Source organism: Melospiza georgiana, chromosome 12 (assembly GCF_028018845.1).
Source record: "Melospiza georgiana isolate bMelGeo1 chromosome 12, bMelGeo1.pri, whole genome shotgun sequence".
In the NCBI taxonomy this organism is placed as follows: Eukaryota; Metazoa; Chordata; class Aves; order Passeriformes; family Passerellidae; genus Melospiza; species Melospiza georgiana.
In genome coordinates, this window is record NC_080441.1 from 8,828,393 (window position 1) to 8,840,443 (window position 12,051).

Below are 12,051 nucleotides of genomic sequence, written 5' to 3' on the forward strand. Positions count from 1 at the left end.
GAGGTTTGGAAAGCTAGGACCACAGCCCAAAGGCACAAATTATGACATAACCAGCAGCTAACTCCCATCAGGTTCAGGGATATTAGTTACAAAACCAAAGGCCATTGCAATGAGACTAAAGAAAACGGTGGTCTTTTAATCACAATTACATGTCCTGTTCCAGCTGCACACCAGATAAATATATTAATCAAAATGACCTCATTTTAGGCATGCGTAGCAGTGTGTTATATAACCATGTTAAGTATGCTATTTTATTTTCCTCCCGCCAAGGAGAAATGGTATTTGTCTCACAAGAGTTCCAAATAAGTCTGGTTATAAAGTGATGGAGAAAAGAACAGGAGGGAGATACAAAAGTGAGAGCATTAATAAGCAAAGTGACTCATTTCCCAAGTGCAGAGGTGATGTTACACTCCGCTTCTATCTCACGACTCTGTAGGAAACTAATGTTGTCATCAGCAGTCTCAGCATTCCTAGCATGCCCAGTATTTCTCAGGATGGGAAAAACAGATGTGTGACAAGGATGGACACTATATCTTTTGGGACCTCATTGGTTCACAGCATTCCTGATTTGTTTTCAAAGCTGTTTTTGAAGGCTGCCTCCATAAACAAGGATTTTGCACAATCCCCATCACTCTTTTTGTTGCTCACTTCTTTAGTGAAAAGTGACATTCAATTAATTCTTTTCTACTGCTGCTAATGATGCTTTAAACGAGCTCAGAAGCACCCTTAAAAGTAGAATACATCCCCCCACACACACAAGGCTGAGGCTTGTCTAGATTCATACTGCACTACAGAAAAAAGGACCAAGAGGCGTACATTTTTGCAATATAAGATCACTCAGCCAGAGAACTCTGATAAGTGCTGAAAATGTGAAAAACAAATGGCAGGGTATGCATTTCCCATTTGCTCAATACACACACATAAAAGAAACACTGTGTAGGCTTCACTGCAGCATACCAGTGCGTCCAAAACTCAAAGGTTAGTTACATAAATGATAAGGCGTGGGCTTAAATGCTTCATTCAGCTTGTTAATTACTTGCTTTGTGGCCTGAGCCAATGTTCTGAAGCAGGTTCATCCAATATTGTGCTGTTTCCTCTGAATTTTCATTTACTATGTTAAGCTGAAGTGCTGGGAACAATTTGTTGCAATACCTAGGAAGAGTCTGTTTTCTTTTCAAGCAATTCACAGAACAAACTTACTCAGACTAATCCACAGATGCTCTTTAAATGTCCTTGCTATTTCAGAAAATTATGAAATTTAATTCTTTGGATATTCTTCTTAGACAAGGGAACTGCTGGCTGCATTAATATGCATGTGCTCTCGGCGTATGTTCGAGGGCTCCTTTTTTGTGTTCTTTTCAATCTACAGATCCAATGTGGGGAAATGAATAGCAATGTGTTAGAAAACTCTCAAAATGCTTATTATGTCTCTGGCAGAATATGAGAAGTTACATTTTAATAGCAGAGGGTAATATTTCCACCTTCAATTCAGCTAACTGGGACACCTTGTTGGTAGGGCTCTTCAATGCCATGGCTATGAGCAAGACCTCATTACTGAGCAGAACATCCCCAGCCAGACAAACCACAAATCTATTTCCTGAGATGTGCAGGCAGAAACTGGAGTTTAGAATTCCTCACCTCCGTGGAAATAAATCGTACTGTGTTGGGAGAAAACTGTAGTTTTACCTCAAGATGTCTCCTGAAGATTGCACCTGGGAAACCGGAGATTTACATCTAACAACAGAATTTGTTTTAAAATTAAAACCTCCTAACCTGCTTTGATTTCAGCAGTATATACTTGCAGACAGTTTGATTTGCAACTCAGACATGGGCTAAGAAGCCTATGGAGACCTTGAATTTAACAGCTACAATAATGTGCAAGCAAATTGAACACAAACATCTCAGAAGTTCTTGACTACCTGCATTTTAAAAATTTAAAAACATCCTTCAAACATCACCTTTCTATTCCTACATGAAGGCTCCATCTTTTCTTTCTTTGGTAAGGATGTCACTTAGAGATTTCTGAGTCACAAATGCAGATTAGAATTTGGATTTGAATTACATGTCAAAAAAGGAGGCTGAGTGAAACAGAAACCTCATCCAGTCCATGATATGGACCAACAGCAAAACACAGATCACAGCTGCAGATCTGGGCTGAAGCTCTCTGGCTGTGTTGACTGCTGAGGGAAAGGTGATGACATTATCATGTTGCCACCCTATGTAAAACCTTCTTTCTGTATCATTCTCCAGACTTTTCAGGAGTATTACTTCTGAAGTTGCTCATTCCTTTTGTTTCTTCATTTCATATTATTTTCCCTACTTCTACTGGCTTGCTGTACTTTGCACAATTCCTTATTTCCTGCCCGTGGGTCATATCACATAATTTCATCAATATTTTACCAGAATTACTTCCTACTGGAATCAGTACAGATTTCTGCTTAAAAATTGATGGTGCAATATGGCCCCATATTTCTCTCCTTATGCACCTGTTCCCCTTGAGGTACAATCCCCCCATGTCTTAATACCTTAATTCTTCATATTGTTCAGAATAGCAGAATAGTCTTAACTCTATTTAAGCTATCAAATGAATAACATTTTTAAGTTAGAACATGTATAAAAATGCCTTTTCCATTAGCAAGTGAGACTCAGCCACACCATTTAGCTGATTTCACTACACCGATCACTTTTGTCTTCAGGCTAAACATTGTTTCTTCAAACTGAAGATGAAAACTACAATTAAATATAGGCCACAGATGTTCAGAATGCAGAGGACAAAAATATAGGTTTCATAACTCAGCAGTTATGCAACCAGTTGCTTTTCACATATCAAAATGAGCATTTAATTTTATCATCTTATTTACCCTTAATCTAAACACAAATAAACCTGTAAGGAGTCCTTGAAATCGTGAGACTTAAAGGAAGATATTTCTGATCTATTTTAATCTTTGATAATAATTTCCTCAAGATGTTCATTATTTTCTGATTTTACTTCAGGTCCCTAAATATTCAGACATCCAGTTCTCCATTGCATTAATGAGACACCTAAATAACTTTGAGGATTTCAGTCTTAATTTTGTCACTTCTCTGCCAAAGGCTAGACTGTTTGAAAATGTTGTCTATTATATATAGATGCTATTTAGCTCACCTTCTGCATTTTACTTCAAGTACCTACCCTGATATTAAAGTCCTCCCTGGGACTGGCTGCGTGACACCCTGCAGCAGTGAAACCTTCATCTAGTAGAGCACAGTCACACATGCAAGAGACAAACTTTTTATAGCAGCTGAATCTAGACTATGGAATTTAATCCTTTAGCAGATAAAAATGATCAGGGGAATAAGCACTTTCTGTACTTACATAAAAATCCCTTTTTCCAACTTAGCTTCCCTCTAGTAAATCACACATATTAATTCTCTCACACAGAAATAAAGCAGCAAACAAAACATGCTCGGTAAATGGAGACAATGTAAAAATGAGAGAATGTTCTTCTTACAAATATTTATACTTTCCGCCTGCCTTTATGCAGAACTTCACTTACACTATGGTCCTGCATGTTCATCGTCTCTGAAAAGTTTTGAACAAGACTTTAAAGCAATTTTTAAAAAATATATTTCTACCACCTCTTTCCAAAATTCAGCCTGCCATCCAATCCCCCAACATGCAGGTGCACACAGAGAGAATGTGGTGAACTTCCAGGTGGCTCTGGACTGTCTGCAAGGTGGATGCAGAATACAAGGGACAGGGAACAATGTGGTGGAAATATGGAAGAGAAGATACACAACTCTGTATGAGAGAAAACTTCTTCAGTGTCACTATTCACAGAATTAACTTCTTAATTATTCAGAAGACACTTGAATATTTTAGCAGTATAAGCATAGTTCCCAGAATAAGAAATGCAAACTGAGCCTTGCCAGGTATTTCACAAGTTTTTAAACTAAGGCCACAAAGCACTGTCTTAATGATAAAAACAACCAAAAGCAGAACAGGGAGACAAAAGGTTTGCCCAGGCAAACCTGGGCACTCATTCCCACAACAAGTCATGTTTTGTAATCAACAAGATAGGCTTTGTAGATATGTCAATCTGTATTTTTCACTAGTGTGCATATGCAGAACTAGTAAGCTTTTATTTTTAAGCCAAAGAAGTTCAGTTCAGACACAACCCAGAGCCTCACAATGCCATTTTTGCAGCATAATTGCACTCTGAAGAATGCAAATCAGACAAACTAAGAGTCTAAGATTTCTTAGAATAAAATCCATGTAAACATCTAGAAGAGCTCTTGACCCTTTTGCAATGTCTGAAGAACTGGAAAGCTACACAAACAAAACACTCAATAAATCTGAATTACAGCTGCTGGTAAAAAACCCTAATATGTGTGTCTGCTCATTCTGGGTCCCCAGAGCCTTGTAGAGGCAGAATCAGCTGTTCCCAAGCCCTGGAGAAAACCTTCATGAATCTTTTCTAGGAATCTGACACGGGTCGGTTGGATCTGTCAGGTTCAGCCAAGCTGCCTGAGTCAAGAACAGAGATTTACTGGTAACTTGGAGAGAGACAGACAGAGAGATGGTTGTTTTAAAGACCCTATAATAGCCAGTCAGAATCTGGCAGGCCAGTTCCTCTCCACAGCACAAAGCAAGCTTCTCACAGTTTCTAAATGAAGCACAAAGTCCTTAATGCAGTTACTAAATGAGAAGTGGCATCTCAGTGGGCTGCCTCAGTGGATTAATTTTAAATGCATAATTCAATATAGACCCACATAAACCTTTATGAATAGAAATAGAGGTTATATAAGCATGTTCTTACAGCATATATTGCAAATTTAAAGGCCAGTTTGAGTATAAATCAACTCTATCTTTTATTAATATTTTCACCTTCCCATTGGTTCATTTCTCTAGCAAATGTGCTAATCAGATTACTTCCTCACTCATACATTGAGATGCTTAAAATAAAAACAGCATTTCATTGCCAGAGACCAACTTTTCCCCTCAATCCTTTAAGAAAAGTTTACACTGGGTTTATTCTGTGGAGGCAGTTTGCATCAGTGGAAGGTGAAACCACCATTTCACATTGGTCAAAGCCAACCACCCACAAGTCCTGCAGGTCTCTCAAAGCCCTGTCTCACCAGAACATAAAAGATGTTGGACAAGTTTCCATAGCAAACCAGTGCTAGAAGGCAAATTTGCAGAATGTATTCCATGAAATGGGTGTCAGGCAAGAGTGAAGTGGGATATCCTGTAGAAAACAGGCAAAAGCTCCATGTCTGCTCCCTGCCTCCTTTGGAGCCAAAACACACTCACTCTTCTGGGAAACCAGAATGGAAACCTGCTTCCTATTTTCAGCCCTTCCTAGCTAGAGAAAATTTGCCTCCAAACATAGGCCTGCATTAGACACAGGCACTTCACTGCTTCTGTGACAATAAATGGTCACAGGTCATTCAGGTTAGCTCTCATTTCTGTGCTTTAAGCACACAGCTGTTAACTCATCAAAGACTTCAGAGAGCAAAAATAAACTGAGACCCACCACAAAACCATTTTTCATCCTGTAGACAGACTGTTTCCCATAAATTGATTTCTTTCAATGCACATCACTGCTCTACAAAGAATAAAGGGGTAAAAAAAGGTTGGTTTGATGATGCCAGAAATACAAAGACAGTCATCTTTTTAGCCAGGGATTAATACTGCCTTCAAGCAAGGTAAATCCCTAGCCCAAAGAATGCCATTTTAGCAAAACTGATTAGCAGCCTCACCAGTTAAAAAAATACGTCCAAAGCATTAATATAATTTATTATTAAGCATAATCAGATTAATTAGAGTCACGACGTCAGGCTTGGGCTAATAGTAGAAGTATTTATGATTATGTGTCGATAGTAGCAGCTATTCTGCTATTAGGCTGTATATTAATAGAGTGACTCCAAAATTAACATTGTTTATAAGAAAAAGAAAATTCTATGGGTTTAAAAATAAAAACAATCCTCCAAGTACCTACACACTTTGAGAGCTCAGATCTGAACTCAGACCAGAGCAGCAGCTCTGCATTACAGTTCCACAACACACAGAACCAAAACCTCAACTCAGCCGTGGTCAGGCTGTGAAATAATCTCCCACCTTGGGCAGTGATAGACAACTTAAACAAATGACATTCACCCAATTCCTGTCAATTCCAGTGACTTTGGTGAAGTTGCAAAGGAGGCTGTTGCTGCATGTAAATTTGAGGAAGCCAAAGAAGACAACAAAACAGTATTTCCAGTAAGAGACTAGAACTGGTAATTACAAGTCAAGTTCTGAAAGGGCTACCTAGGAAACACAGATATGTATTCAACCATTTTTATGCTGTAGACTATCAGGCAGTCTTAATTTGGGGCAATTTCCCCCAGTTTCAACATAGTTCTGGCATAGCTAAGAGCAGACTTGACCTCAAGTTGTTTACTGGGATTTATTTTTGAGCAATGCCGAAACAGAAAGGCCCAATTATAATCTTATTTAGACCAAACTAATTCCATTGGCTTTAGCAGATTTGTTCCTGTCTGACAGAGTTGTTCCTCAGATTTGAAAGAAAGCCTCAAGTGCCACTTAACACTGGAATCCTTGTTGTTATTTTACATTTCTTTGGAAAATTGCATAACGAGTGCTGCTGTTTAGGTCACTCCCTAAAATATAAAACCTTAACTGCAGTACTGTGGTTACAGGCCTACACTATTAATAAAAACAAATGCAAAAGTCTAGGAAAAGTATGAGTTCTGTCTGGAAAATTGTCATTTTTTTCTGCTCAGACAATACAAAAGTGTGTGCACGCACTTCTGAAACTCCCATTATTAGACAGGGTGACAAGGCTGACAAGCAGCTGGGGAATCAGCTGTTCCAGCAGCTCCGGCTGCGCTGCTCTCACAGGGCAGAAGCCAAGAGAAAGTAACTTTGAGGGCTGGGTTATTATGCAACGGCCCCGGTTACATCAGCACGGCGAGGGAAACGCTGCGGGAGAGTCAATAAAATAAAGGCGGGGATGGGAGCCTGAGAGCCGCCACTGCCTGCGGAGAGCGGGGCAGAACGGGGGAAACGGGACAGAGAGGGGGAAAACGGGACAGAGAGGGACAGAACGGGACAGAGCGGGGCAGAGAGGGGAAAAACGGGACAGAACGGGGCAGGGAGGGGGAAAACGGGACAGAACGGGGCAGAGAGGGGGAAAACGGGACAGAGCGGGGCAGAGAGGGGCAGAACGGGACAGAGAGGGACAGAACGGGGCAAAAGGGGCAGAGAGGGGCAGAAAGGGGCAGAACGGAGAGAGCGGGGCAGAACGGGACAGAACGGGGCAAAACGGGACAGAGTGGGGCAGAGTGGGGCAGAAAGGGGCAAAAAGGGGCAGAACAGCCCGGCTGAGGCCGCCAGCCCCAGAGGGATCCGGCCCGACGCTCCCGCCTCTGCTCTGCCCCGCTGCTCCCCAGGGTGAGAACAGCTCATCCCTAACCCCAGTGTGAGAACAGCTCATCTCCACCACCAGCCGGGGCTCAGGCTGCTGACCCGGGCACGGAGGGTGGAACAGGGAAGGGAACAGGCTCTGCCACACCGTGAGTCTCCACAGAGGGGTCCGGGCATCCCAGCGTGCCACCCCGGCTCCCTCTGCTGTGTCATCAGCTTGCAGAGACACGAACTGCCCTTCTAAAGGAGTGGCGTGCTCTAAAAATCAGTTAGTCAGAGCAGTGTGTCTGTGTACTCTCACTTTTGAGCTGCTGCCTTCAAAGGTGAAATCCATAAGAAAAAGATTGAATAAGATAAAAAAAACCCAACATAAACAAATTACATTCACTCAATTCCTGTCACTTCCAGTGACTTTGGTGAAGTTGCTGCATGTGAACTGAGCACACCAGGCCAAACCATAAAGCCAGCTGTACTGCAGGAAACCCACCGAGCCAGGTTAATCGAACACACCATGAAACACACCTGACTGGCCACAGCTGTCTCCAGAGAGCCCTAAACTGAAGCTGCACCAACACCTCTGCTGCTGTGTGGCCGGAGGGAGCTGCTGTCAATGCAAAGCCAAACACGCATGGCCCTCTGGGCACAGGGGCAAACTCACTGCACAGAGCAGCTGCTGCTCACGGGGATTAAAGGACTCTCAGGGCTGAGAATGTGGCTTTAGAGAAGATTGCTTGGAACTTCAGTGCACTTCAGATCCCATTTTGGGGTGCATTACCTAGGAAAAAGTGAAGACCTTCACACCCAGCAAGTCTGAGACAAGCACACATCCCAGAGGCGTTAGACTGAGCACAGCCCAGAGCACCACCAGCCTGGTTACCAGGCTTGGATTACCAGGAGTAAGTGCTAATACTCAACTTTTCTCCCATCCAAGTATGCTTGGACTCAAGACTGAAACATTACACTTTGTCACATCAGCCCGTGCCATATCAACCCCTGAGTTATATTGTTTGAATTTGCATGATGCGGTTTGCTGTTAAAAAAAACCCACACTTTACTGAAAGCTTTTGTTCCCCTTTGCTTAAACATCTCCAAAAAGGGGCCTAATCCAATTTGTCCAGGGAAGAGCAGGATCTGAACCACAATCTGCCTTTGGACAGGCCCCACAGGGTCAGTCCAAGCCTCAGCCCACACTGAACCATGATGGAGCATCTTGCAGGATTGGGCTTTAGTAGAAAGTAATGCTCTGAAATTATTAAATAAATAGCAAATAAGAACTGATATTGATTTTTCTAGCATTTTACAATGCAATTATTTTGTGATTATTCTACCACAGTATGAAGTATATCTCACAGCCAAAGCTCTTATTTTATAAACAATGCAAAGTAAGGAGACAATTTTTTAATAGGGATCATAACAATAAGGATGCTTACATAATAAATTATTCTCTCAAAGTGGCAGAAAAACCCCCACAAAATGAGGCTCTGCTCTGATTTCTTTTCATGCAGTTACAGATGAGGTCACACATCTTTGGGCAGAACTCCCTTTACAAATTGAATGCTGTACTAAAACATATATTTATTCCTCCTCTTTGAAATATGCATGACTCAGGATCCAAACTGAGTCCAAAATGCCTCTTATGTTTAAAACACAGCTCTAGTTTAATGTAGATATATCCTAATTTGTACATCTAGCCGTGACAGAAATGTCACTTTATTTACTCCTGTATGAATAAAACATATTCCTACAGCTCACAAAGTCCAGGGAAGTTATTTCACCCACAGGCAGAGCTGGTAAATTTGCACCTTTGGGGTGCAGTCACCCCTGCACAGCTGCTCAGGGGCTGTCACTTTACCCCTGCCCACGTCACCGGTGGCACAAGGACATTCAGCAGAGCCCGAGTGCCGCCCTGGAGCAGCCAGCAGCAGCATCCCCTCTGCCCTGCCGGCTCCCAGCACTGCCAGGACACATCGGGGGAGGCTGCTCGCGGAATTTCAGCTCTATGGAAACACAACACAGCCCCAGGACTTCGACCTTTTCCCATCCATTGCTGCAGTGGCTGCAGGGAACTCGTTGTGTAACTTGGGGGAAGTTACCTCAGTGCCACAGAAACATATTCCTAAGTAATGTGGAAAGGCTCTTATTTTAAGGCAGTTAATCCCACCCTTCTGTGTTGGAAAAATACCTGTAAATCAAAACTAATTTGGAGTCAGAATGGTATAATAGAGAAAATGCAAGGAAGTATTGGTTTAACCACACAGATTAGGGTGAACTTTGAACAAGTGTTGCCAGTGTTGATAGGTGATCCTGCATTTGTCAGCTTTTCATCCAAATTCCATAAAATAAAATTCCATAAAATAAAATTCCATAAAATAAAATTCCATAAACTGACTACAAAACAGGTTAAGTAAAAATTGGACTGACTACAAAAGAGGTTAAAAATTGATCCCCCAAATGAAAAGTAAGAATGCTTAGAGAGGGAAGAAATATATTCTGAGGCAGAGAGAAGAAAGGCTGGAATGAGGCTTCCAGGTACCAAACAACCTTTTCCATGTAGGTTATTACACCAATCAATCTCTTCCTCTGTCTTTCTATTTCTACATCATACAAAATTATATAAATTAAATACACCATGCTTCACCCATTTCCATACCTGTTTGTTGTTTAGTGACTAACTTGGCTTACAGATCAGTCCAAGACTTGACAGTTAATAATCCTGTTTAGATAATCTGCCTCTAGATTCTTCTTCTTTGAACTGCCTCTAAAAAATAAACAGCTATTAAAATAGCTTCTTTTTAAATCAATCCTAACACAATGAGAATAAAAATAGCATCTCACATTTTCCATAGTCAATAATCTGCCCCTCAAGTCAGAGGAAGCTGCTAATGTTTGGCTTAGCTCACTCCTGAGAAGTTGCATTTCTAATGCACAGATCATACAGCAATTCCCTTTAAAGTGCTGCTCTTGATCAGCAGCTCACAACAGGTTTTGATTTGCAGTGCAGTCATGGTGCTCACCTGCTCAATGTGGTTCAAAGCAATGAGCTCTGATATCCCTTACATGCAGGGAGAAATGCAGGAAAAATCACTATTTAAAGATTCCTTTCAGTGCCCTTCCTTGGCCTGAGATCAATCCCACAATGGAAGGGTGATTTCAATTGCAGCTTCCCATTCCCAGACTTTCATTTCTCCAGCTGAACTTTCACTCCCCATCGAGCCATGCCCCTTCAACTACCCAGCTGGAAATACCTGAGTAACCTTTGTGTTCTGGGAAAATGAATGGGTTTGTGCTCCTAAACCAGAATTACAGTTTATTTCATCTGCCTACCTCCATAAAAGACGTAAAAAGCTGCTTCCAATGACAAACAGAGGTTTCAGGGAACCTCTGCACCAAGAACCATCTCAGGCTGTAGCCTGTAACAAATATTGATACTTTGGGTGCAATATTTCCTGACAGCATAGAGGAGACAGAATTCTATAGTATAGCAAGCAAATCAAGGTCAGAATCTTAAACAGATGCTCAGATTCCCCAAGAGGTTCCACCTCATCATTACTAATATTTTGGTGATGACTGATGTGACAAATTTGTCAAATCTTATAACCAGGATAAATCTCTAAGAAAATTGTAGGTAAACTATCAAACATTGGAGGAAAAGACAAAGAGAAAGGTTTGCCTTTTTTATTAGGCTGCTAACCCCAGCTCTCATTACCTGTACCCTTCAGATCTATCCTCTTCCAGGAACAGCTCTAAAGGACAAGGCACCCTCACAGATATTAGCCTGGCTAAAATCCTTCCTGTATTGATCTGGAAAGCACTTAGGAGAGCAGGTGGCACCACTCAGGAACTGCAGCTTTTCTGAGCTGAGAGTTTCACTGTAATACTTCAAAACAAATTACATCTTTTATTTTAGACAAGAGCCCTTAAGAAGACATAACATAATACATATGGGGGCTCTCTCTATCCAAATTCCTACATGAGAAGGCTGGTGTTTGTGCTTTCCTCTCATTGTGAGAGTGCAAACATCCCCTGAAATCCCCCTGCGCTGCTCAGGGATGGCACCAGCACCCTCTGCTGTCACACAGAGCCAGGCTGCAGGCACAGGGGATGCAGAGACAGCTTCCTGCACCCTGCACTACAGACCCCGAGGCACAGAACCTCACAGCGACATTCTGCAGCTCTGCACTCCAACACAGCTTATTTTCAAACACAGTGACTGTGTCCAGAAAAAAATCACCCAAAATGAGCTTATTACATTAGTTATTTTTACTCACTGAACCCCTAAAAAACTGCACTAGAACAAGAAATCAAAACCATGCTAATAGAGTTGCCAACTTCTGCAAATGCAACAATAAATCACTGATCTTTCAACATTTATCTAATGTTCCCATTTTCTAACCTGCTGTGATTACATGAGACTCAGTTTTGATGCTTTCTCTAGATGCTTTTTGTCCTCTTAGTTGCAGAGATATTTGAAAACATTAACTGCAGAAATGCAGAATGCAAGTGAATTTCAGATATACATCACATGATTCTCTAGTGTTTTCCTTCTTCTTTAAAGCACTCCAAAAATCTCCTAGAGCAGCTTCTTTGAACACACACAAACAAGTATTTTCAAGGCTTCCTATGACCAACCCTCAAACCAGCCC